This window comes from Ovis canadensis, chromosome 21 (assembly GCF_042477335.2).
Source record: "Ovis canadensis isolate MfBH-ARS-UI-01 breed Bighorn chromosome 21, ARS-UI_OviCan_v2, whole genome shotgun sequence".
NCBI classification, from domain to species: domain Eukaryota; kingdom Metazoa; phylum Chordata; class Mammalia; order Artiodactyla; family Bovidae; genus Ovis; species Ovis canadensis.
In genome coordinates, this window is record NC_091265.1 from 22,242,311 (window position 1) to 22,264,124 (window position 21,814).

General features: G+C 40.8%; 1 protein-coding gene across 1 annotated transcript in view; it reads left to right on the forward strand.

Annotated features, from left to right (window-relative positions):
• GRM5 (glutamate metabotropic receptor 5) overlaps positions 1-21,814 on the forward strand; it is a 786,169-nt gene that overhangs the window by 41,549 nt on the left and 722,806 nt on the right. Inside the window, exon 4 of the mRNA XM_069564782.1 lies at positions 20,225-20,302. The gene's annotated coding sequence lies outside the window, so the exon portion shown is untranslated. The remainder of the gene's footprint in view (positions 1-20,224; positions 20,303-21,814) is intronic.

Below are 21,814 nucleotides of genomic sequence, written 5' to 3' on the forward strand. Positions count from 1 at the left end.
ATTAGTGGAAATTCTTAAGGTTTAAGCTGGCGGTGTTCATTAAATGATGGTATGCATAAATGTCTGTGTCTACGTCCCTAAAAGTACTTCGATGTAAGTTTAAGAGGCTGTATATGGAGTTTGCTAGTTAAGTACCACTTTAAAGAAGTAGGAGTCGTCATTTAATTGAATAGGCAGTTCCATATTAAACATGCTAAGTTAAACATTTAGCTTCTTAACTAAAACTGACTCTCCAGTGAGAAAAAATGATTTGAAATATTCATCCATAGAAACTGTTTATTTTTTATCACTATGTCCTGAACTCTGTGTTTGATCCTGCTGCTGCTGCTGCTGCTGCTAAATCGCTTCAGTCATGTCTGACTCTCTGCGACCCCCCACAGACGGAAGCCTACCAGGGAATCCCACCTGGGATACTCCAGGCAAGAACACTGGAGTGGGTTGCCATTTCCTTCTCCAGTGCATGAAAGTGAAAGTGAAGTCACTCAGTCGAGTCCGACTCTTAGCGACCCCATGGACTTCAGCCTACCAGGCTCCTCCATCCATGGGATTTTCCTAGGGAAATAATCATTAATATGGTATTACTCCATCTCCCAATGGGAGAACAATCTAATGTGAAGACAGCTATGAAACCATGAAATTCAGTGCAAGTGGAAAGAGCTATGATAACGATCAGCACAACGGTAGCATCATACACACCAACCTAGGCAATCAGGGAGGATTCTTGGAAGAAATAACCAGAGTTAAACACCAATAGAGGGTTCAGAGTAGAACAAAAGGCTCCCACATAATTTTTTTTTAGTTTGATGAAAATATTTTTCCAATTAATTATTATCTTCATTGAGATATAATTCATATACCATGCAATTCACTTAAAGTGTACAATGTGTTGGCTTTGGGTTTTTTGTTGTTGTTGCTGTTTGTATTTAGTTTCCTTTATCATTGCTGTTTCCTTTTTTAATTGGAATATAATTGCTTTTCAATATTGTGTTAATTTCTGCTGTACAATGAAGTGAATCAATCATATCTATGCATGTATTCCCGTCCCTCGGGCGTCCCTCCCACCCCAACCCCATCCAACCCCTTTAGGTCATCACAGAGCCCTGAGCTGAGCTTCCTATATTATACAGCAGGTTCTCACTAGCTATCTAGTTTACATGGGTATTGATTTTTAATATATTCAAAGACATGTGTAGCCATCAGCACAGTCAGTTTTAGAACATTTTCATCACTTCAGCAAGAAACCCCACACTCTTTAGCCTTTATCCCCTATGTTCTCCCCTCTAATTTCAGCCTTCTGCCATCATTACTATACTTTCTATCAGTTCAGTTCAGTTCAGTCACTCAGACATGTCCGACTCTGCAACTCCATGAACTGCAGCACACCAGGCCTCCCTGTCCATCACCAACTCCCGGAGTTCACTCAGACTCATGTCCATCGAGTCAGTGATGCCATCCAGCCATCTCATCCTCTGTCCTCCCCTTTTCCTCCTGCCCCCAATCCCTCCCAACATCAGAGACTTTTCCAATAAGTCAACCCTTCGCATGAGGTGGCCAAAGTACTGGAGTTTCAGCTTTAGCATCATTCCTTCCAAAGAAATCCCAGGGCTGATCTCCTTCAGAATGGACTGGTTGGATCTCCTTGCAGTCCAAGGGACTCTCAAGAGTCTTCTCCAACACCACAGTTCAAAAGCATCAATTCTTCAGCACTCAGCTTTCTTCACAGTCCAACTCTCACATCCATACATGACCACTGGAAAAACCATAGCCTTGACTAGACAGACCTTTGTTGGCAAAGTAATGTCTCTGCTTTTGAATATGCTATCTAGGTTGGTCATAACTTTTCTTCCTATAGATTTCTTTATTTTGTACTTTCATAGTATGTAGTCTTTGTTACTGGCTGCTTCCACTTTGCATAATGTTTCACTAAACATGGAATTACCATATGACCCAGCAATTTTAACCCTAGGTTTATATGCAAGAGAAATGAAAACATATGTTCACATAAAAATGTGTATTTGAATGTTTATGGCAGCATTATTCAAAACAGCCAAAAAAAAGTGGGAACGTACCGAGTGTCTATGAATGAATGAATGAATGAATGAATGGGTAAACAAAATGCAGTGCACATTTACAGTGGAATGTTACCCAGTCATAAGAAGGAATAGCCCACGTCCATGCTTCTATACCTGTGTTCTGCGACAGTGAGGATGAGGGGTCTAAAGCAAATTAGGACTGCAATCATCACCAATTCCTATTAATGTGAATTGCATTGTCCACAAGGCATATTCTCTCAGTCTCCGTCTAAAATCTTCTTCCAAGTCTCTAAGATCATAGGCTTTCTGAGAAAATTGAAGGCTATGCAACTGGGTTTGACTCAGATTATTTTGTCATTCACAAATTTACCAGATTGAAGAGAAATATCAGGAAAAACTGAAAAATAAAGGTTAAAGGAGTGAAATAAGCAACGCTAAAAGACAGCAACATTTGATATAATAGAAGAAAGGAAAAAGTCTCTTTGTTTGAACTTGCTGAACACCAGTCCTCCCCCTGAGATCGGGAGAGCCACTGTGAGGATCCCTGGAGAAGGTCATGGAGAGGACTAGACTGTTGATTGACCTTGAGCCAGCCCCAGGCAATCAGAGGGTCCTCACCCCTCCCCTGTCCTTGGAATGCACATCTACCCACCATTCCCACAATAGGAGCCATTTTCAAGGACATGGCTCTGAGAGAACATTGTGTTTTTGAGACCTTCTGGATGGTATATGTGATTAATTATTCACAATAGGGCCTCTATATAAACTTATGTATGTATATGAGAAACTGTCAGGTAGGTATGGAAATGTACTCATCTCAGACTCACCAAGGCAAGCTTCATATGTAAGTTTCCTTGCTATTAAAAGACTCCTACCAGTCTGGAGTGGTCTGCCTCTTTCTTTGGGATCTCTTCGACACCAAGTGACAGGTCCCAATATGCAAACTAAAAGAGATACAGAAAAGAGAATAAATACATCAGTCAGTGCAATGTGAACAACAACAGATTCCCCCTTCTTGTTCAATTGTCTGCTTTAATTTTCAAGCTTTTCAAAGTTTACCTTATGGACCTAACAGAAGCAGAAGATATTAAGAAGAGGTGGCAAGAATACACAGAACTGTGCAAAAAAGATCTTCACGACGCAGATAATCACGATTGTGTGATCACTCATCTACAGCCAGACATCCTGGAATGTGAAGTCAACTGGGCCTTAGAAAGCAACTCTACGAACAAAGCTAGTGGAGGTGATAGAATGCTAGTGGAGGTGATGGAATTCCATTGGAGCTATTTCAAATCCTGAAAGATGATGCTGTGAAAGTGCTGCACTCAATATGCCAGCAAATTTGGAAAACTCAGCAGTGGCCACAGGACTGGAAAAGGTCAGTTTTCCTTCCAATCCCAAAGAAAGGCAATGCCAAAGAATGCTCAAACTACCACACAATTGCACTCATCTCACATGCTAGTAAAGTAATGCTCAAAATTCTCCAAGTCAGGCTTCAGCAATACGTGAACCATGAACTGCCTGATGTTCAAGCTGGTTTTAGAAAAGGCAGAGGAACCAGAAATCAAATTGCCAACATCCGCTGGATCATTAAAAAAGCAAGAGAGTTCCAGAAAAACATCTATTTCTGCTTTATTGACTATGCCAAAGCCTTTGACTGTGGATCACAATAAACTGTGGAACATTCTTCGAGAGATGGGAATACCAGACCACCTAACCTGCCTCTTGAGAAATCTGTATGCAGGTCAGGAAGGAGCAGTTAGAACTGGACATGGAACCGCAGACTGGTTCCAAATAGGAAAAGGAGTACGTCAAGGCTGTATATTGTCATCATGCTTATTTAACTTATATGCAGAGTACATCATGAGAAACGCTGGACGGGAAGAAACACAAGCTGGAATCAAGATTGCTGGGAGAAATATCAATGACCCCAGATATGCAGATGACAGAAAGTGGCAGAAACCCTTATGGCAGAAAGTGAAGAGGAACTAAAAAGCCTCTTGATGAAAGTGAAAGTGTAGAGTGAAAAAGGTGGCTTAAAGCTCAACATTCAGAAAATGAAGATCACGGCATCTGGTCCCATCACTTCATGGGAGATAGATGGAGAAACAGTGGAAACAGTATCAGACTTTATTTTGGGGGTCCCCAAAATCACTGCAGATGGTAATTGCAGCCATGAAATTAAAAGACGCTTACTCCTTGGAAGAAAAGTTATGACCAACCTAGATAACATATTCAAAAGCAGAGACATTGCCGACTAAGGTCCATCTAGTCAAGGCTATGGTTTTTCCAGTGGTTATGTATGGATGTGAGAGTTGGACTGTGATGAAGGCTGAGCATCAAAGAATTGATGCTTTTGAACTGTGGTGTTGGAGAAGACTCTTGAGAGTCCCTTGGACTGCAAGGAGATCCAACCAGTCCATTCTGAAGGAGATCAGCCCTGGGATTTCTTTGGAAGGACTGATGCTAAAGCTGAAACTCCAGTACTTTGGCCCCCTCATGCAGAGTTGACTCATTGGAAAAGACTCTGATGCTGGGAGGGATTGGGGGCAGGAGAAGGGGATGACAGAGAATGAGATGGCTAGATGGCATCACTGACTCGATGGACATGAATTTGGGTGAACTCTGGGAGTTAGTGATAGACAAGGAGGCCTGGTGTGCTGCGATTCATGGGGTCGCAAAGAGTTGAAAACGACTGAGCGACTGAACTGAACTGAACTGAACTGATGTCTTTCTTGGTGCCACAGTACAGATAATTGCTACTATGATGCCATCAGTATTATGGTAGATCATTTTTGGCACACGATCCAGAGTTGAATTTTGTCTCACTTGGCATCTTTCTCTCTTGGGCTCTGTCCTCTCTCTCCCTTTCTCCCCTCACCCCTTCTGTGCCCTTTGTCTTTCTGTGTATTCTCTCTGTTTCTCTCTCTCCCTCTCAGAAATGTTTATGCTTATTGAAGTTAAAAGAATTCCTCAAGAGTTTGGTGTCCATTTTCTAAAACTTAGTGACACATTTCTTATTCACCTGAATCTGTTTCATGTACCAATGTTTTGAAGCATAGGTTTGTGTGTGTGTGTGTGGGGGGGGGGGATGGTGGTGGAAATAAAGGAACTTAAAGATGATGTGTTAACAATTCCATTCATTCTCTAGAGCAGGAAAATAAGGGGGAAATAGATGTAATAAAATAGTCAAAATTACAGTCAGATAGGAGCAGAACAAGGAATAGAGTCGTTTTCTTGACCCTTTTTTAGTGCCCTTTAAACCCTTCATCCCTACCTGTTGTGACAAACTTGAAAGACATGTAAGAATTAAAGATTTTAAAATTAAAAAAATAAAAAACTAAAAAAAAAAGATATTAAGCCTTTGAAAATTGTCTGTCTACCATATCTATAAACCAAAAGCAGGTTTCCCATGTGTGTTTTCTTACGAGGCCCCTTCAGAGCCCTTTCCACTGTGAGACTTTTCTCCCACTCCCGTTTATTCTTCCCTCAAACCATTAATGATGATTAACTCGGTGAGACTGCCATGCATGCAGTATTTTACCTATTCCCAGACACCCCTCTACTCACCACCAGAGGCTGGTCTGGTAACAATCTGATGCTATGTACAGTAGCTTTCACATTGCCACTCCCAACAAGTTTGTGAGACTCGGATTCAATCCAGAGTATAATTTTAGCATGATAAAAAAATATAGCACTATTGAAAACCAAGATCTTCCAAATACTCTCTTAGTTCCTACCCTTTCACTGCTGCTTACTGTGGAAACATTCTGTTCAAATCAATATTTACTTATTGGATAAAGGTGTCTGCTAGATGCTTTGGAGAATAAGAAGCATATTGAAGAGGTACTTCATGAGAAGAAAGAGGAAGTAAAAGCCTCTTTCAGTCTCATAGAAAAAATAACTTCACCTTAGTTCAGAAATGTACCTGAATGCAGTATCTGAATACAGACCTGACTGCAGGAGAATCACCTGCAAACTCTGGCAAAATGAAGATTCCCAGGCTCCATTCATTCAAGAGAACCAGGCAGAAGTCAGGAAACTTTAATTTTGAAGTTAAGATTAAAGTTTTAACATCCCCAGAATATGCTAATATGAAGCCAGATTTGATTAAGCTCAACAGTATTTTGCAGTTTGGGGCACACAACTTTCGCACATCATTGCACATATTCTGTTGGATTTATCCATGAGTATTTTATGCATTTTGATACAATTGTAACTGGTACTATTTATCTAATTTCATTTTTTTCAAATAGTTATTGCTACTATATAAATATTCAATAAATATCTTGGTGCCTCTTTGAGATTTTCTGTATATTCAGTCATATCACTTGTGGAAAAAGCAACAGCTTTTATGCCTTCTTTTCCAATCTGTGTTTTTATCTCCTTCACTTGCTGTACTGATTAAACCTCATATTCCTGGGATAAATTCCACTTAATGTATTTTACTATTTATATGTTACTGTGTTGATATACTTATATTTTTTTGGGAATCTTTGCATTCTTGTTATATAAATATGATAGTAGAGTTCATGGGTTAAATGTTATAAAATAAGAATAACAAGTTCTAAGCTAAATTCTGGCTGAGAATATGGGATCTTATTCATTCTAAGCCATCACTGTTCATCTAAACAATATTAATATAAATCTCTTGCTTTTATCATACATGTACACTTTAATATTTCTCTCATAAGCATTATTTCATAAGACTTTCAAAATAACCCTGTGGAGGAATAGTTTTTCATTTTTCAGATAAAGTAGCTGAAATCTGAGAAAAGGTGATATAAGCTCAAGTGCTTACAATTTATTAGTTTCATTAGTAATTAGGGGACTGAACTCTAATATAGCTAGCATTTGGAATATAACATTTCTAAATTTGAATCAGTGTTAACCTTCTTCCTATGTTCTTACTAACACTTTGGCGTGTTAATTGTGATTGAAGCTGGCTATAAAGTATTGGAAATTCTTAATGTCTCTATAGAACTAAAATTTACATGTTGTGATCATAATATATTTTCACTTTTTGTGTTTTCTCCATGTTTTCCAAATACATTTTAAAGAATATTAAAGAAACACGAGATCAGTCCTGAGTGTTCATTGAAAGGACTGATGTTGAAGCTGAAACTCCAATACTTTGGCCACCTGATCTGAAGAACTGACTCATTGGAAAAGACCCTGATGCTGGGAAAGATTGAAGGCAGGAGGAGAAGGGGACGACAGAGGATGAGATGGTTGGATGGCATCACCGACTCAATGGGCATGAGTTTGAGTAAACTCTGGGTATTGGTAATGGACAGGGAGGCCTGGCATGCTGCAGTCCATGGGTTACAAAGAGTCGAAGATGACTGAGCGACTGAATTGAACTGAGCTGGAGTAAGTCTTGGAAAGATGAGGGGAGGCCATTGGAAAAGTTAAGATTGCAAATCTTTGCTCTTAATCCTTTGCATTATATGGATTTCTATAATAATGAGACAATGAAAGAATTGAAGAGGGGGATTCTGGTGGTATTCTTTAGCTATTTTAACATACAAAATCTTTGTACTTGAATCTCCTGGATTGCAGACAGATTCTTTACCACCTGAGCCACCAGGGAAGCCCTTGTAAAATCCCCTCTTTCTCAAATAGGCTTAGCCTAATTAAGCAAGGCCACATATCAGGAAAAATCCCGAAGATCTGCCAGGCAAATGACTTTCATTTCTTTCTAGATTATTTTCCCATTTTAAAATGTCCCCTTCCCCTCAAAAGGGCTATATCTACAAAAAAAAGGGAACTGATGGAGTGGATACTTGTAACAGAACACTCTTGGTTCCTAGTTAGTGGGAAAAACAGGTGATTATCTCTGTAACCACTCTAGGGTCACTATAGGCATCAATATTCTTAGAATCAACTTTAATTCTTCATCTTATTTTTAGTAAAGCCTCATCAGGTGAAAGAAGTAAGCTTCTAAAGATTTCAGAATGAAATCTCCGGGAGTTTAAAGACTGATGTGCCCCAAATCTGTCAGAGAGGACCCTGTGTATGTATTTTTTTCCCTCACTTACTGTGATGCTCTTAGTCATACTACTTTCTGAACTTCTATTCAAGCATGCTATGGCAGTAGGCACTGGAGCAATGAGAAATAAATTTTGCAATATTTACAGTTAACTCCCCCCTTCCTGATTTTCTCCCTCCCTGACCATGAAACCTCGAGAGCCCTGCTTATCTTCTACAGATCAGATTGACATTGAGTAAGGTGTATCCAGAGTTTGAGCCTGAATCTGTTATGACAGATAATAAATCACCCTGAATAATTACTTGTATTTGAGGAGGTGTCAAAATCACTTTTAAAGCAAATTGATGACAGGGATTATTTTTCCCCTGAGGTGAGAACTTTCACACTCACACCAATTTTAGAATGGTTACTGAACTAATGATCCAATTCCAATCAAATGCTTATGATTATTTCTTGCCATCTGATTTGTGATCATGAAGAAGGCGGAGTGCTGAAAGCACTGATGTGATTTTTTTCATATCTTTTAATACATAGAGAAAGCATTCTTATTAATCTCCTAAGTAATTTCTGAAGGAGTCTTTTGGGCCTAGAAAAGAAAACCACAGTCTCAAAGGCCCTTGCTGAATCATCCAACTTCGGAGAAAACAAAATAGAACTTTAGGTCCCGCCCTGATGCTCCAGGCTGGTTCCATTTATCTGGGACTTATCATCCCCTGTCCAGAAACCTTCCACCCCCTACACCTGCCCAGAAGATATATCACCCCCTGCCCAAATACAAATGCCATCCCAACTAAAAAATACCCAAAACATCCCTCCTGATTAACGTTTCCCTTATCACTTCCACAAGCCTCCCTACAAATATGGAGCCTCCCTGATCCCTCTCTGTGCTCAGCCTGGTCATTAGGCCAACTGTCGCCCCTCCTTGCCTGAATAAAGGTAACCTACTTCTGTTGAGGTCATATTTCCTCTTTCTGCCTTGGCCCGAACTGTACCTTACACTTCCTCCCTATCTTTTTCTACTCAAAATCCAGTAAGTTTCATTAATAAGGTTTTCTCCTAGATTCCCAGAGTGACATCATTAGGGAAAAAAATCACAGTTCTGTGACTCTCCAGTCAAATACAAATTAAATTTATTTAACTTCAACTGGACCTTGAGCGCACCTTTTTATCTTTCCTACAAATACTCCAAACTTTAAACACACACACACACACACTCTTCCTGGGAGAGGACCTGATCTTTTACCTTAGGTAGAAAATTTATCCCTTTTTCAGAGGAAGAAGCATTTGTACCCTTCTTTCCATTATTTCATTTATTCTTTTTTTTCTTTTTTCAGTGTTTATTTGGTTCTGTTGGATCTTGGTTGTGGCATGCAAGATTGTTGTGTCACATGGGATCTTTCCTGTGGTGCAGAGACTCTCTAGTTGTGGGCTCAGTAGTTATGGCAAGAGAGCTTAGTTGCTCCACAACATGTAGGACATGAAGGATCTTAGTTCCTTGACTAGGGGTCAAACCTGCATCTCCCACATTGCAAGGCAGATTCTTAACCACTGGACCACCAAGGAAGTCCCATCCCATCCTTTCATTTCTCTTGCACCATGCACTTTTGCTCTTTTGTACCTCTTCTCAAGTCCTGCCCCCATGCCTATATTGTAATGCTGTGACAGACTTTGATTTCTGCCCTGAACTCATCAAATCAAATCTTTTTTCCTAGCTTGATGAGTTTCAAAGAAAAACTTTCTCTTGGCTCTCTCAGGATGGCTTTTCCCTGCCTTCATTTCACTGCCTCCTTCCCTTCATCTTCTAATCTGACGACAGTTTCCTTCAAGGTACTAAATACCTCTTTCACCGGTCAGTGGCAGATCCCTAGAGCTGCAGCAATGAGTTGCATTTAGTTCTTGTCTTCCTCCTCTCTACTGAAAATCTCCCCACTTTGTTTATCCATAGTTTCTTCCTTCCCTGATCATTCTACCTGCTCCTTCACTTGCTTTTCTTCCCATTATTGTCACTTATGAATAGATTTCTCAAGGTTCTATTCTCACTCTCTTTCTTTAATATACTTATTTTCTTTCCCTGGGAGGATATCTTAACTTGAAGGAAGGTGAAGGTGAAGTCGCTCAGTCATGTCTGACTCTCGTGACCCCATGGACTGTAGGCTACCAGGCTTCTCCGTCCATGGGATTCTCCAGGCAAGAATACCGGAGTGGGTTACCATTTCCTTCTCCAGGGGATCTTCCTGACCCAGGGATTGAACCCAGATTTCCTGCATTGGAGGCAGACACTTTAACCTCTGAGCCACCAGGGAAGCCCTATCTTAACTTGAATAGTTTTAAATATTCTTTTAAAAAGTATTTCCAAATCTATAACTCCTAAATTGTCTCTTGTATTTTAACTTCCTAAGCAGAAAAATCTAGCAGCTACTTGTAGAATTTTTTTTTTATCTTTCTATTTAGACCAATAAGCCATGAAGGGGAGCAGAACTTGCCACCCCCAAAATATGCCTCTGTGCATAAAGATTGTCTTAAGCTGGTTATTATTATTACTTTTTGAAATAGCAGATACAGAAAAGCTCTGAAAACCAAGTAGAAGTTATCCTTTTGTAAAAGACACATGTTATAAGGGAAATCTCCATCTTAAGGACGACTGTCTCTGGAGGGAGGAGGGTGACAAATTACCTAGAAACTCTTATCGATGGTGATGGCAAAGGGAAGGAATTAAACCTACATTAGTAACCATACCCTTGTTAACTGGATTTTCCTGACAGCCCTCCATAACTCACTCTTCCCGACCCCTCAAAATCCTTTTTTGTGTTTAACTGGAGATTGTGTTTAAGGTGGTGACTTGGGCCATTTCATACGGTTCATGGGGTTCTCAAGGCAAGAATACTGAAGTGGTTTGCCATTCCCTTCTGCAGTGGACCACGTTTTATCAGAACTCTCCACCATGACCCATCTGTCTTAGGTGGCCCTACATGGCATGGCTCATAGTTTCATTGAGTTAGAGAAGACTGTGGTCCATGTGATCAGATTGGTTAGTTTTCTGTGATTGTGGTTTTCAGTTTGTCTGCCCTCTGATGGAGAAAGATAAGCAGCTTATGGAAACTCCCTAATGGGAGAGAATTTGGCCACCTGATGCGAAAAACTGACTCGTTGGAAAAGACCCTGATGCTGGGAAAGACTGAAGGCAGGAGGAGAAGGGGATGACAGAGGATGAGATGGCTGAATGGCATCACCGACTCAATGGACATGAGTTTGAGTAAACTCAAGGAGTTGGTGATGGACTGGGAAGCCTGGCGTGCTGCAGTCCATGGGGTCACAGAGTCAGGCATGACTGAGTGACTGAACTGAACTGAACTGAACTGGGCCATTTCAGTTACTTAGTTTTCCTGGGTATCTCTCATGCATACAGGAAGTATTCATGTTATTAAACCACTGCTCTTTTTCTTTTTTCCTGTTAATCTTTGTATTATGGGGAGTGGGGGAAGAGATTGTCTTATCCAAGAACTAGAAGGGAAGGCTACTTTTCCTCTCTTACAACATCTAATCAAGATGCTACCTCAAAAATACTACTCCTTGACTCATTTCCTTCATCCTGAGTGCACTGCTTCCTCTTTAAAAAGTCATCATTTCTTGTCTGGACATGTGAAACCATCACCCAACTCTTCTCCACACCTTTACTTTCTGATCCTGCGTCTGTTTCTCTAGCCGATACTTTGCTAGAGTATTCTCCCTAAAAATATGCCTAAACCTGTCTGTTTTTACTTGTAGAGTTTTGGCAGTGGCTCTTAATAGTATGCTCCAGCAAACAAATGTAAAGTTTATTTCTCTTTCAATTATTATCATAATGTGATAAATCAGTGCCTGCTTATTTTGTCATTTCTCCAATGGGGGGAAAAAAAAGAAAATTCACAGATACAAGCCTGAGGTTGCTCTGAGATCTGAAAATAGATCAGAAAATATAATTGATCTTGGGTGGTCTCAGCCTGAAATTAGTTGGAGTGGAGGTTGGGTTCCAATCTGGAGATTGAGATTGGATCTTGGCAGTGAGAACACTAGATCTTAGACACTAGACCAGTGGTCAGTGTCAAGGGCCCTGGCTCTTTGACTTTGCAGAAAAGAATTCTCACAAAGACAAAAGGTAGTACACAAGTGAAGTATTTATTCATGTATGGATGTGAGGGTTGGACTGTGAAGACAACTGAGTGCCGAAAAATTGATGCTTTTAAGCTGTGGTGTTGGAGAAGACTCTTGAGAGTCCCTTGGACTGCAAGGAGATGCAAACAGTCCATTCTAAAGGAGATCAGCCCTGGGTGTTCTTTGGAAGGAATGATGCTAAAGCTGAAACTTCAGTACTTTGGCCACCTCATGTGAAGTGTTGACTCATTGGAAAAGACTCTGATGCTGGGAGGGATTGGGGGCAGGAGGAGAAGGGGACGACAGAGGATGAGATGGCTGGATGGCATCACCGACTCGATGGATGTGAGTCTGAGTGAACTCCAGGAGTTGGTGATGGCAGGGAGACCTGGCGTGCTGCAATTCATGGGGTCACAAAGAGTTGGACATGACTAAGCGACTGAACTGAACTGAAGAGGAAAAAGTACAGTGCATGTGGATAGACACTCGGGCAGATTCAGGGAGAGAGAGTCACTGAGTCACGCCCTCGTGGCCGTTTGAATTACTTTTGTGGGGTATTTGTTCCAGGTTTCCTTTGGTGAGTCATTTTGATTTGCCTGGTTCACAGTCTACATTTAGTGTACCTCAGGACTGCCCATGTGTGCACACACATCCCTTAGCCAAGAAGGATTTTACCAAAAAGGCATATAGGTAGAGAAAATCCATTAACATACCTTCCTCTTTGACCTCCAAGGAGCCTTTTCTGCACAGGTGTGGTCAGGGAGGTCTCCTGACTTTTAGAACAAGAAATATGTGGTCTGCACAGGGCCCAGGCTTCTCTCTTAATTGTCCTGCTATTCTTGTCTTAGATTTTGGTCTGTAGGGAATGAAGCTCCAGTTGCTTTACTGAGGGGCCCACCTACTTCCTGCCTCATGATTATAATACAGATTTCAATTTTTTTTCTAAAATGCTGATCAGTTATTCTTATTCAAACTCGGACCGCTTCTAAATAAATAAACACACGCAAAAAAAAAAAAGAGTAAATCGCATTGGTATTTGTCATGATATTATAAGTGGGTTACTCGTTAAATAAGAAGCAGTAATCATTTTAAAAAATGGATGTCCATCTGGCTGGATATTAAAATCACCTAGGAAGCTTGTTTTCTTACTGTTGATACATAAGCCTCACCAGAATCTTCAGAGGTGGGGAGTGTGCATTTGTTCACACACACACACACACACACACACAGACAGGTATTCTAAGACTCCCAGTTGATTCTAATCACAGACAAGGTTGAGAATCAACAGTATCCTTTGTGAGTTAAAGTGATTCTTTCACCAGTAGTAATGTTACCAAATGAAAGTTCCTTTGTCCAATCCCCAATGAGGCCAAACAAATCAAATGCTGGAATTTAGAGCAAATAAAGGGTTATTAAAAAGCAATGGCACCCCACTCCAGTACTCTTGCCTGGAAAATCCCATGGACAGAGGAGCCTGGGAGGCCACAGTCCATGGGATCGCGAAGAGTCAGACACGACTGAGCGACTTCACTTTGGCTTTTCATTTTCATGCATTGGAGAAGGAAATGGCAACCCACTCCAGTGTTCTTGCCTGGAGAATCCCAGGGATGGGGGAGCCTGGTGGGCTGCCGTCCATGGGGTCGCACAGAGTCGGACACGACTGAAGTGACTTAGCAGTAGCAAGCAAAGAGAATGGGTGGCTCAAACTCCCAATAGTTTGGGGAGAGAAGTTTTTAGAGGCAAAATTTGGGATGAGGACTTCAGAGTGTGTAATTTTCTTCAGATTGATTCGTGGTGGGGTAAGAGGACTGCTCCAGAAATCTTGTGCTCAGCTTGAAGTTACCCTCCTCCACCTGGGTGGGGGCCTTAGTTCAGCAGAAGAACTCACAATGTTTCGTATGCATATTTTGTCAGAAGGAACCAGGACTTTGCACCATTGTGACACTATTGTTTCTTGACTGCTCCTCTTTTGTGTCTTCATTCCCTCACTTTCTTGATTAGCACCTGTTTGAATCTGCCCTTTGGAACTCAGGGAAGGTCTAGGAGGCCGAGTCAAGACTGTGTGTGCATGCTAAGTCACTCAGTCCTGTCCAACTCTTTGCAATCCCATGGATTGTAACCCACCAGAGGGTTTAACCCACCAGACTCCCCTATCCATGGATTTTTCCAGGGAAGAATACTGGAGTGGGTTGCCATTTCCTACTCAAGGGGATTTTCCTGACCCAGAGATTGTACCTGTGGCTCCTGAATCTCCTGAATTGATAGGCAGGTTCTTTACCACCATGCCAGTTTATCCTACAAATAAGAAACAGGGACGTGGATAGAATTTGTAGGAGGCCCCACAGGGTCCTGCTTGGTTTCAGTTACCCTCAGAGCTAGTGAGGCATGCAAAATCTGTACTATGGTCTGTGATTCTGTATTTCTGAAGTAATTTCTGAAAGTGGTCAGGGGACGTTACAGAGAAATATATTTGAAATTGAATTATACAAAATTAAACAGAACTGTTTATTATTCTTAATATCCAAATATATGAAATGCCTCTTTAAGAAATGATATGTTGTTTAGAACTAAACAAACTCTACAGAACTAAACAAAACAAACAAACTTATTACAGAACACTATTATTTTGTTTTAGGCATTGTTTTTCATAGAGTTTCCTCAGACCAAAATATTCCAAAGAAGACACTTCGTTGTTGTTGTTTAATCGCTAAGTCATTCACGACTATTTGTGACCCCATGAACTGCAGCATACCAGGCTTCCTTATCCTTCACTATCTCCCGAAGTTTGCTCAAACATATGTCCATTGAGTTGGTGATGCCATCCAATCATTTCATCTTCTGTCGTCCCCTTCTCCTGCCTTCAATCTTTCCCAGCATCAGAGTCTTTTTTCATGAGTCGGTTCTTTGTATCAGGGGGTCAAAGTTTTGGAGCTTCAGCTTCAGCATCAGTCCTTTCAATGAATATTCAGGGTTGATTTCCTTTAGGATTGACAGGTTTGATCCATTTGCTGTTCCAGGATTCTCGAGAGTCATCTCCAACACTGAAATTAGAAAGCATCAATTCTTTGGCACTCAGCCTTCTTTATGGTCCAACTTTCACATGCATATATGACTAATGGAAAAACCATAGCTTTGACTATAGGAATCTTTGTTGGCAAAGTGATGTCTCTGCTTTTTTAGTACACTGTCTAGGTTTATCATAGCTTTTCTTCCAAGGAACAAGCATGTTTTAATTTCATGGCTGCAGTTTGATTTTGGAGCCCGAGACACTTTAGCAAATATTGGTATAGCAATGCTTCTGATGGAGAACTACTGTACTTTTGGTGGTATAGTTATAATGGCAGTTATTATTAAAGGCCTGTCTGACATATTTCAGAAGATTTTGCCTCCCTGATCCCTGTTTCCCCCCATATCCTCTGCTTTAGCTCCTCTCTGAAGTACGTAGATAATAGGATTCAATCCACATTTCCTGAATTGTTTGGCAGATATGAAGACCCCCTCTCCCCACCAAATGGAAGTGTTAACTACTTGATGACCCTGAACACATAACCTCAGGCATCCTGGAGCCTAAGGACTGATTAAGTTAACCCCTATGACATCACCCTGTTCCTTCATCATCACTCGGAGAACTGTGCATGTTCTATAAGGACAAAGACCCATATAGTCAAAGCTATGGTTTTTCCATTAGTAATGTACGGTTATGAGAGTTGGCCCTAAAGAAGGCTGAGTGGTGAAGAAATTGATGCTTTTGAATTGTGGTATTGGAGATGACTCTTGAGAGTCTCATGGATGCAAGGAGGTCAAATCAGTCCATCCTAAAGTAAATTAACCCTGAATATTCATGGAAAGGACTGATGTTGAAGCTGAAGCTCCAATACTTTGGCCACCTGATATGAAGAACCAACTCACTGGAAAATACCTTTATGCTGGAGAAGACTGAGAGCAGGAGGAGAAGGGGATGGCAGAGGATGAGATGTTTGGATGGCGTCACCAACTCGATGGACATGAGTTTAAGCAAACTTCGGGAGATAGTGAAGGACAAGGAAGCCTGGCGTGCTGCAGTTCATGGGGTCACAAAGAGTTGGGCAGGACTTAGAGACTGAACAACAACAGCATGATCTGACCACATACCGTCTGATACCCTCTCCCTTATCTGGCATTTTAAAATGCTTTGCTGAAACCCTTCAGGAAACTTGAGGATTTTAGAGACATGTGCCACCTCATCAACTTGCATGATCCTTTCTCTGCTCCAACCTCCTGTGTTTCGGATTGTTTGGCCTCACTGTGCATAGGGCACATGAGCTTGCATTAACATGTTCACTAACAGTCAGCAGCATGCCCTAGTGATTTTGGTAATTTAAAATATCCCAATAAATTGCCAGTCACTCTCAGGGATGTGGTATTAACCCCAAGTTTAGAGCTATCATATAGCTAGTTGGTCATTAGTCCCAAAGAATAGAGGAGGTTAAGTCCATCAGTTGGGAGTTATTCTCACTGCAGATCTCTGAGTCTTGTTAGCATTGATCCATATCTTTCTTGTCTTTGTTTTGATCCATTATGTAAATCAGTGATCCCTGCTAGCACCATATCTAGAATTTTGAGTCCTCAGAGCATTTCCAAAAGCTATAGAGGCTCAGGTTTCTCAGAGAGGTTTTGCCCTATGAAAAGATCACAAAAGTTTACAGCTGATGGGGAACATTACAACAACAATGCCAATGGCATTACCTGGGCCTGATCACAGTTATGCTGCGATCACATCATCTCTAGCCATCCATCCTTAACTTCCAAATATTTTTTTTTTCCTAAATCACTAATCAGATTGTGTCATTCTGCTACTTAAAGATACTTTATTGGTTTCCATTTGCTAAAGATAAAAATCTAGATCCTTAGTGTGACATTTAAAAAAGTGCCATAATATGTGAATAAGTTGCCTTTTTCACGCATATTCATACACACCCATACACCCACACACCCTCTCTCCCTCTCCACTTCTCTGTCAGTTCCAATGTGCACATGCTCATTCGCTAACTCATGTCTAACTCTTTGCAGTTCCATGGACTGTAACCACCTAGTCCCCTCTGTCTGTGGGACTTTCCAGGCAAGAATACTGGAGTGGGTTGCCCTTTCCTATTCCAAGGGATCTTCCTGACCCATGTGTATTGAACCTATGTCTCCCACGGTTCCTGCATTGGCAGATGGATTCTTTACCACTGAGCCAATTCCAGTAACTTGAGCCTTTTCTGACTGAATTTTTACCATTTGCCAAATGACATATACTCTACATTGCTAAGCTTTTGCTCCTGTGACTTGGAATGCCTTTTTCAACTTGACAGTCTAATAAAAATCTCATCTTTGAAATGTCAAATGTCAGATTGTATCTCCTCTGCAAAAAAAAAAAAAAAAAAAAAATCTGCAGCACTAATATGGACCAGTCATTTCTTTCTGCTCATGGCTTCAGACTCATACCACTCATGGCAGTGATCCACATGGAATCATAATACATGGTGGATATTGCCGTGTTGCCAGAAGGTGGACTCATTTCAGGGCCCAAGAGTGAGCTCTTGTCTAACACTCAGAAAAGAAATTTTCTGAGGAGACACATGTACTGACAAAGCAAAGGACTTTATTGGGAAGGGGCACTCTAGCAGAGTATAGCAGCCTAAGGGAACCCAGGAGAACATCTTTGCCATGTGACTCACGGTCGGGTTTTATGGCAATGAGGTTAGTTTTCCAGGTTGTCTCTGTCTCCATCTTCCTTGTCCCCATTTCTGGTCTGACTCAGAGCCCTTCCTAGTGGTGTGTGCATCTCCCAGCCAAGATGGATTCCAGCATGACTATTTCTGAGAGGTTGGCAAGGCATATTATGGGCTGGTGGCCCCTCCTGAATTCTCCACGTTAGTTATCCACAGTGGTACAGTGTTTCTTATCGCAACTTGCTGTTGCGATAAGCACTTGCTCAAACAAGCACTTATTATCATTCATGGCACAAGTGGGCGGGCGGTTTAGGTTAGAAGCTCCCCCAAAGTAGGAAATATCTTTTTTCCTTCCCCTCATTCCAGTCTGGGCTGTTAGAGGAGGGCTCTCCCATAAATCACGTGTCCTCTGACATCACGCTGAGATGGCAGCTTCCATCATCTGTGAATGGCCGTACTTGTCTCGCTCAGAAGAGAAAGTAGTTTACCTACTATGTGAGACTCTGGCTCATAATGAGCAACACTGTTCTACTAGCTGTTAGGAGTCCTTTGCCTACATATTAGGAAAGACCCTTAGGAAAGACTCTTTGCTTTCCTTTGCACTGCTTGTCTCACAGATGAGAAGGAAGCTCCATGGAATAAGTTTACTCCATGCGGTAACAATCTAGGGTCAGAGTCTTAAAACTGCCTTCTGAAGGAGTAGCCTTAGTCTCTGTCTGTCTTCATCTTTGTGTGTGTGTGTGTGTGTGTGACTCTCATTGCCTCCTCTTTCTCCTTGCCTGTTTTTGTGTATTCTCTGTCTCTATGTCTTCCTCCCTCTTTTCCCTGACTCTTAATTGTGAAAGGCCTGAATTATCTGAAGCTGGTAAAGTGAACTCCTTGCCTTAGTTATGCGTGTGTGTGCGTTTGTGTGTGTGTGCACGCGCTTGTATGTGTATGTACCTGCACAGTCGTGTCTGACTCTGCAACCCCACTGGACAGTAGCTGGCCAGGTTCATCTGTCCATGGAATTTTCCAGGCAAGAACACTGGAGTGGGTTGCCATTTCCTTCTCCAGGAGATCTTCCCAACCCAGAGATCAAATCAGCATCTCTTGCATCTCCTGCATTGACAGGCAGATTCTTTACCACTGAGCCACCTGGGAAGCCCATAACATAGGTGGGTGTTCCAGGCTATTAATACGGGTAGATTATGAAAAGACCCAATTTGACTTATACCTAAGCCAGTTTCTTTAGTATACTTTTGAGAGACTTGTTCTCTGGAGCTATCAGAGACATTGCTTGACTGATTAAAAGGTTTTCACTTGGTCTGATTTTCTTGAGTCTTGTTTCAATTTCCCTGATAGAACTTATGGAAAACCCCACCCCCAGCCCCACTTGATCTCCAGCATGTTGGTGTATTGGTCATAGGGAGTTCTGGGAAAGAGGGTGGCAGTTACTCTATGGTGGCTAAATTAATCCTGATTCTTTGAAATTGCATAATAAATAAGCAAAGTTGGGTTTTCAGAAGGTAACTGTTATAAAGGAAACCATGTTCCATTTAAATAAGACCTCCTTAGATAAGACTAGGAAAACTAAGATACTGATGCTGGAACACATTTGGACTTGATGTAGGAAGACACCATAGGGTCGATTCAGTAAGATGTTTGGTGTCTAAATATGACACTATTGCAACATTTTTAAGTTTTGAAAGAGTACAAGAGCATTTAAGATTCCTCAAATGGTTTTCCTTTCAAATTTGCAACTCCCCAAATATCACTTATATATCTTTGTTATTTTTTTTGTAATGACAGTCTAAACTGTTCTTAGTCTTAGTTGCTAGAAGCAAAATTTTGCCCAGTATAATTTTTTAAAGTGCTATATTGTCTTTGCAATGTTTCAGAGAGAAAATGCATGTCTAGTTGTAGAGCTGATTATGTGATATTCTTTGAGTCCTATTGCCTTTTCTCAAGTCTTTTGAAAAGTGGAACTTACAAGAGACATAGAGTAGGATTAATATAATTCCAAAGATGCTGGAAGAGTTACAGCTATGCTGAGGAACCCAGATATTATTTGAGAGAAATTCTTTGAATTGAGACTGAATGTATTAAGATATCAAGTTGTTGGAAATTTCTGATTTGAATTTCTTTAAGCCAGAAAGCGTGGGTGATTTTACTTTTTGGATTTAAGTTTTCTTACTAAGAGGAGAGAATTAATAATCTTCAAACATGAATTTTTTATATGGCAACAACTGTATTATTTCAAATATGTTGGCTCACAGTACTCACTGTCTAACATGTCCTGTGAGACCCACTTGACTACATGACAAGGAAAACTTAAGATCGAAATTAGATTGGAATAAAATGTAATTAATATAAAATTTTTTCATCCATTTTAGAGTCTTCTGAATATATAAACACTGGACCACAGGCAACTTGTTCTAGGAGAGCAGAGATTAGGAAAAAACATGAGGAAGGTGAGTGCAGACCAAGCGTGATTTATCACTTGTCTTTTTTTTTTGATGGCTTACAAATACTACTGGTTGACCACAGATAACACTATTGACTATCTGGACAAAAAAACAAAATCTGAAGAATGTGGAGGGAAACCTTTCTTTCTTTGATATTCTACTTTAGCCTTATTGGAGAAGTGCTGTAGGAAAAATTCTGTCTTATAACCCCCCCTCCTTTCCTTCACACTCATCCTTACCAGTATCAATAAGAAAATGTAATTGGACTGGTGAGAATTTTTCCTTCAATAAGCTATATTCTTCTCTATAAGCTGGTGCTCTGCATTCAAATTCACTTCCCATGTAAGCAATGGTCTGTTATTTGGTGGACACTTGATTCATGAGGTCGCAAAGAGTCGGACACGACTGAGCAACTGAACTGAACTGTATTCCCATTTCTTGTCAAACACACACTGTTTCCACTCAATCAGACAAGGACAGATCCATCTCCTGATTTTAATATTTGTCCTGTAGAATTTGGCCAGCCATTCTTTCACTTTCTGTTTTTGCAGGCAATTTGATACAAGAGCAAATGTCACACAAAGTGGATAAAGCTTGCGCTACAAATCTGATTCTCATCACTGTGCCCCAAGGTTTAGTTTCCAGGAGGTAGTGAGCTGGCCCATTATAATACCAATTTAAATCCATACACTCTGACCCAGTATTCCAGAAATCCTACATCTGAGAATAACTGAACATTAACATCTCTGCTGGGAATCAAGATTGCCGGAAGAAATATCAATAACCTCAGATAGGAAGGTGACACCACCCTTATGGCAGAAAGTGAAGAGGAACTAAAGAGCCTCTTGATGAAAGTACAAGAGGAGAGTGAAAATGCTGGCTCAAAACTCAACATTCAAAAACAGACCATGGGCTCCAGTCCCATTGCTTCATGGCAGATAGATGAGGAAACAATGGAAACACTGACACACTTTATTTTCTTGGGCTCCAAAATCACTGCAAATGGTGACTGCAGCCATGAGATTAAAAGACACTTGTACCTTGGGAAAAAAGTTATGACAAACCTATTAAAAAGCAGAGCATATTAAAAAGCAAAGTTTTTACTTTGCCGACAAAGGTCTGTACAGTCAGAGCTATGGTTTTTCCAGTAGTCATGTATGGATGTGAGAGTTGTACCAAAAAGAAAGCTGAGCACTTAAGAATTGATGCTTTTGAACTGTGGTGTTGGAGAAGACTCTTGAGAGTCCCTTGGACTGCAAGGAGATCCAACCAGTCAATCCTAAAGGAAATCAGTCCTGAATATTCATTGGAAGGACTGATGCTGCAGCTGAAACTCCAATACTTTGGCCACCTGATACAAGGAACTGACTCTTTGGAAAAGACCCTGATGGTAAGAAAGATTGAAGGTGGGAGGAAAAGGGGATAATAGAGGATGATTTGATTGGATGGCATCACCAACTCAATGGACATGAGTTTGAGCAAGCTCCAGGAGTTGGTGACAGACAAGGAAGCCTGGTG